Source organism: Ricinus communis, chromosome 3, assembly GCF_019578655.1.
Source record: "Ricinus communis isolate WT05 ecotype wild-type chromosome 3, ASM1957865v1, whole genome shotgun sequence".
NCBI lineage: Eukaryota > Viridiplantae > Streptophyta > Magnoliopsida > Malpighiales > Euphorbiaceae > Ricinus > Ricinus communis.
Genome location: NC_063258.1, coordinates 8728017 through 8734600, shown reverse-complemented (window position 1 = coordinate 8734600; position 6584 = coordinate 8728017). Strand labels below are relative to the sequence as shown.

Genomic DNA, 6584 nt, shown 5'->3' with positions numbered 1-6584 from the left:
TAAAGACCCTTTGATTTTGGTATTTACTTATTCACAGTAGCGAAGATATGATTTATGAGCAAGCTTATGGTGAGCGGGTCTTGTGCATTTGCTTCGAGGGATTTGTTATTCACCTAATATACACTTTGAGCGACTTGAGTGATCCCTGTGAGGCATTGGTTCATGATGTTTGTGTTGAGTTGTCATTTAAGTTACTCATGCATTAATATTATTTCCATTTTTTGTTAATGATTTGTAATTTGATTTATGATTGAGTATCCTTTGAGATGTGTTGAATACTCTCTGTTGTGGACTAGGGGCATAAACTGAAAGGAATTACTAACTGTAGTTTTATAGGGTGAGTTGTTAATTGCTTGAGGACAAGCAATAGCTTAAGTGTGGCGTAATTTGATGAGCATAGTTTTACACATATTTGCTTGCATATTATTGCATATGTTCTTAGCAATTATTGTGCTTTTATTCCCAGATCACCCGTGTTTTGTGTTCTTTTGCATTTCAGGAACATTTATAGGACCATCATCGGTGTTTAAGCAATTATAGATCAATACGTACGGAAACGGATGAGAATTCATCAATATCGAACAAGAGCCCGCAATGCATACATTGAGCACGGCCTGGACTCTGGCCGTGCTCAACCATTGGCTTTGATTCTTGAAATTTGCACTTTGGGCACGGTGTCCAGAATCACCACTTTCAAAGACGCCCGTGGTGGCCAACACGGGGAGCAACACTACCGTGGTGAAACCCTACTTGGTGAGATCCATAGTTTCAAAGACGGCTGGACTTGGCCGACCAAAGACGGGATTTGTCAAGACGGCCTTGAACACGGCCGTCGAGTTAAATATATAAGAAAAATGAATTTTCTTAGAAAGAGGAGAGGAAAAAGAGTGACATAGAGCCCTCGGCACGGTTCGGTTTCGCATGATTGAGTGCGAGAGAGAGTTCGCGGGGAGTAAGAATCCCGGAATCACAAGGTTCCGAGTGCAAAACCGTAGTGGAAGCAATTCAAGAGGCGTTTGGGAGATTAATCAAAGTGTAGATCCAGGATTTGGAGTCGTTCATCCAATTCGAGAGAAAAGGGTGTACATGTTCTATTTTCATTATTCTTTCATTGTAATTGATTTCCTAGATTGTTTTAAACATGAACATGTTTAGCTAGACTGATTTAATCCATTGGGTTTTCTTTACTATGTTGGCTTGATATTATATTGTTGGATTGTTTGAGTTGCTTTTGTATTCTTCTTATTTTCAGTATTAATAAGATTATGCATTATTCATGAGACATTGTGAATTGTGATGTTTAGATTGCTTTATGAGATTGAGAAATCCGTTTGGCAATTGGAATTTTGAATAGCAAGAACTGGTTAATAATCCCTTAGAGATAAGGATAATTAACTAGCCGGATTAAGAATTAACAAAGCTTAATAGAGGTGGATTAAAGCTTAATGCTAATTTAAGAATCAATCGTTAGGAAGAGATTCCAACTTTAGGTTATTAGGTTTAGGAATTCGGTTATCTCGAGAGAGAAACCGAATTCGCTAAGAATTCGGCCCACGGGTAGCATAATTAGACTCACCGATCCTTTATCTTTTGTTCGGTTGCCAACTAGTTTAGATTCCCTTTGGGTTTGTCTTCTTGTCTTGATTATTTCATTTATCAATTACTCCTGCATCTCCCTTGGAACTTAGCTTGTAGTTAATAGTTAGTTTAGAAATTATTCATTATCCATTTTAGGTTAATATAACAAAGAACAAAGGAGTAACTCTGGGCTTTCACTTTCCCGAGGAATACGACCTTGATACTCGCCATTAGTGCTAGACTGCATCGATAGGTACACTGCCTTAAATTGTAGCTGCATAGATAGCAATTCCACAAACTCAGCGGACTTGAGAACACATCTAAGTTCTAGCTAGTGCTGCACGCAAGTCCCCCACACTATGCAGCATGGGGGCCAAGTCCTAAAATCCTAAATAATTCCACAAACTCAGCGGACTTGAGCACACATCCAAGTTCTATTCTAGCCAGTGCTGCATGCAAGTCCCCCACACTATAGATGCTTAAAGTAATTTTTTAACGCAATGCAGTATGGGGACCAAGACTCCTTGCACAGGACCCGGGGAACAAGTCACATCATAGCCCAAAAAATCATTCGGACTAAGAATCACGTGCAATGGCATGGGGGTATCCTCCCAGCCAAAAAAATGCATAATTTTTACTATATTCGGCATAAAGGTCCCTAAGCAAGCAACTTTGCTTCGAAACTCTTCTTTGCTTCGAAACTCTTCGTAGGCGAGGAATCCTTGCGTGCCAGCGCCCATCGGGCCTTCTGGCGAGTAGCACCGCATGCCCGCATGCACTGGCTCGTTGGCATAAAATCCTCACGTGCCAGCCAGCGCGGCCGTTCGGCCAGTTGGCGAGGAATCCTTGTGTGCCAGGCCACCATTGCCAAGGCAGCGCGCTCATCAGGCCCGTTGGCGAGAATCCTCGCAGGCCAGGCAGCCACTGCTGGCGAGGAATCCTCGCATGCCAGCCCCCTATTGTCGAGGTAGCGCGCCCATCGGGCCCGTTGGTGAGAATCCTCGTAGGCTAGGCAGCCACTACTAACGACCCAACGCGCCCGTCGAGCCGGTTGGCGAGCAGTGGCTGCCTGGCGTGTGAGGATTCTCACCAACGGGCCCACAGCGCATCGCCTCGCAGAATGGGGGTTGGCACGCGAGGATTCTCGCCAATCGCCGACGCGCGCATCGCCTCAGAATGGGTCCGCACGCGAGGATTCCTCACCAACTGGCCAGACGGAGCACTGCCTCGGCAATGGGGGGCTGGCACGTGAGGATTCCTCGCCAACTAGCCAGACTGGCACGATGGCTCGCCAGGAGTGGCTGGATGGCATGCGAGGATTCTCGCCAACAGGCCTGATGGGCGCGCTGCCTCGGCAATGAGGGGTGGCACGCGAGGATTCCTCGCCAACTGGCCCGACGGGCACGCTGGCTCGCCAGCAGTGTGATATGCTATTTATGTAGCTACAATCTAAGGTAGTGAACCTATTGATGCAGACTAGCACAAATGGTGAGTATCAAGGTCTTATTCTCGGGAAAGGGTGAACCTAGACCTACTGTAGGGTCTTATGTTATCTAACCTAAAGAAATCCATGAAGTGTTGTTCTATGATTAATTATGGACAAACAAGTAATTAAATGTCAGATTATTTGAAAGGATTTAGGAAAATTCTCGAAGGAAAAGCAAACTCTAGGGACCTAAGTTAATTGGATTTTTATGAAGATAAAGATCAAATTGATTATCAATTGCAATTACCCGTGGACGAAGTCTTAACTAAATTCGATTACCATCTCGAGATAACCGAATTCCTAAACCTAATAACCTAAAGCTGGAATCTCTTCCTAACGATCGATTATTCAATTAGCATTAAGGGTTAACCCGCCTCTATTAAGCTTTGTTAATTCTTAATCCGGCTAGTCAATTACCCTTATCTCTAAGTGAGTATTAACCAGTTCTTGCTATTCAGTTTTCTGATTACTAAACAAATATCTCAATTACATAAAGCAATCTAAATTCCATAATTCACAACGTCTCATGAATAAAGTGACTTGTCATTAATAATAAAGGCAAGAAAAGTCAAGAATTGACAATCAAAATCTTATAACATTAAGATCAATTCACAAACATAGGAACCCTAATAGGGTTCAACAATTTAGCTACTCATACTAATAAGCATCACAAATTAAGGAATAAAATTAGAAAAGTAAATTAAAGGCATGTACATCCTTCTCTTTTAAGTTGGATGAGAAACCCTAATTTTCCAATTCAAACTATCAAACCTTAATTTGCCTCTTGGATGCTCCCAAATCTTGTCTTAATCTTCAAATCGATGTTGAAACAAGTCTAATCCTTCCTTCAATTGATGAAATTGATATCCTAAAGTCGACAATTGAGGTCTAGAAACAAATGAATTAAGTTTGTATAATGAAAATAAAGTCAGAAAATCGAACCCCCATTCGCCAAATCGTTTTTGCCTATATAGTCCCTTCAGCACGGCCGTGGTTAAGCCTGTGCTAGTGAGCATGGACGGAGTCCAGGCCATGCTGAACCTACGCATTCAGTTATGTTGACCTCTTCCAGGCCGTGCCCAAGCCGGTGCTAAGCAACCACGGGCCGTGGTGGAGGTCGTGATGGCTACGGAAACTGTGCCAAAATGGCACTTCTTGGGGCGGCTTCTTGACAATTCAGCACGGCCGGAGTCCAGGCCTTGCTCAACCTCGGAATGCTAGTCCTTGCTCAATTTGATGGATTCCGGTCCGTAATTGCGCGTATTTCACTCGATTGTTGATAGTGTCCTTCGACAATGACCTGAAACGTGAAAGGAAACTGATAGGCATCATATTATACGTATTTACATGCCCGATTGTTTACATTCTTATGCATGATTATCTCATTTTATGCTAGAATCACCTGTCTTTTGTTTCCTTTAACGTTTCAGGTCATTTTCGAAGGGCATTATCAACAATCGAGGGAAATACGCGTGATTACTGACAGAATCCATTAAATTAGACGAGGACTAGCACCTCGAGGGTTGAGCATGGCCTAGACTCCGGCCATGCTGAATTGCCAACTAGATGCCCTCTAAGAGTACCTTTTGGCACGGTTTTTGTAGCCACCACGGCCTCCACCACGGCCCGTGGTGGCTTAGCACCGGCTTGGGCACGGTCTGGAAGAGGTCAACACAACGGAATTCTTAGGTTCAACATGGCTTAGACTCCACCTGTGCTGACCAGCACAAGCTTGACCACGGCTGTGTTGAAGTGACTATATAGGAAAATTCGATTTGGTGAATGGTGGTTCGATTTTCTGACTTGATTTCCAATATACACACTCAATTCGTTTGTTTCTATTCAATTATCGACTTTGGGAGATCAATTTCATCAATTGAAGGAAGGATTACACTTGTTTTAACATCGATTTAAAGATTAAGACAAGATTTGGGAGCATTCAAGAGGCAAATTAGGGTTTCTCATCCAACTTGAAAGAGAAGGGTGTAAATGCTTTCAATTTGCTTTTCCTTATTTGTTCCTTAATTTGTTTTAACTATGAACATGAGTAACTAGAGCTTTTGAACCCATTGGGGTTTCTATTATTGATGGATTGTTTGATTTGTTTTGATTATTAAGTTACCAAATTGTATCCTTCTTACTTATCAGTAATAAAAGTTAATTTCATTTCACTTGAGACGTTGAGTAAAATGTTGTTTAAGCAAGAACTGGTTAATAGTCGTTAAATAGTCGGAACTTGATTAAGCAACAACTGGTTAATAACACTGAGAGATAAGGTTAATTGGCTAGCTGGATTAAGGATTAACAACTCTCAATAGACTTGAATCTAAGCTTCATGTTGTGCTGAGATTATCCCAAAGTTAGGAATTCGGTGAGCTCGAGAGAGGATCCGAGTTCATTTTAGGATTCAGGCACGTGTAATCAATTTGGTAATCAAGATAATCACCTCTAGTAATTCCATCCCAATTAGGTCCCCTTTGGGTTTGCTTTCTTCTTATGTTGCTCTATTATCCTTTCAGATTAATTGACATTTAATTAATTGTTTGTTCATATTCAATCATAGCATAACACTTCATTGAGTTGTTTAGACTAGATAACATAGCGAACAGTAGTAACTCTAGGTTCACCCAATCTCCAGGGATACAATATTGATACTCACTAGTGCTAGGCCACATCGATAGGTTCACTGCCTTAGGTGTAGGTTGCATCAGTAGCCCATCAAGTTTTTGGCGCCGTTGCCGAGGAACCGTAACGGTGAACTAGAGTGAATTGTTTTTGTGTTACTTTAGTCATTATTTGTTTATTTATTTATTCTTTATTCTTTGTTTTATTGTTTTTTTGATTGGTGGTTGTTTGGATTGTCGATTTCAGGTCATTTATGAACAGGAGCTCTAACCCTGATCCCATAGAACCCTTATTTGACCCATAGCACTCTTAGATTATTGAGCCGACGTTTGCAGGCAGTTGAGGAGGAGGTCGGAGTTACAGTTCAGGTTCATAGAGCTAATGTGATGGAGAACCACAACCCCCAGGCCGATGACGATCAGAGGACCATGTACGAGTTTGGTTGACCATCTTTGGATGGGACGAAAACTAGTATAGTCAGACCTCCTGTAGCGGCCAACAATTTTGAGATAAAAGCCAATGTTATCTAGATGATCCAGCAGAGCGTGCAGTTTGGAGGATTGCCCAGCGAGGATCCCAATGCACATATATCCAACTTCTTGGAGATCTGTGACACATTCAAGATAAATGGAACAACCGATGATGCCATTCGGCTGAGATTGTTTCCATTTTCCTTGAGGGACAAAGCAAAGAGATGGTTGCAATCTCTTCCACAGCAGACGATTACTACCTGGAAGGCGTTGGCCAAAAAATTTCTTTATAAGTATTTTCCTCCCGCTAAAACTACTAAACTTAGAAATGACATATCTTCTTTTATGCAGTTTGATGATGAGAGCATGTACGATGCATGGGAGTGGTTTAAGGAACCTTTGAGATGTTGCCAACATCACGGATT

At 42.0% G+C, this 6584-nt stretch overlaps 1 non-coding gene across 1 annotated transcript; it reads right to left on the bottom strand.

The window, feature by feature from the left end:
• Positions 1-6477: 6477 nt before the first annotated feature.
• On the bottom strand, positions 6478-6584 carry LOC125369704. The gene has a single exon (XR_007215380.1). It is a non-coding gene; the product is annotated as a small nucleolar RNA R71 (small nucleolar RNA).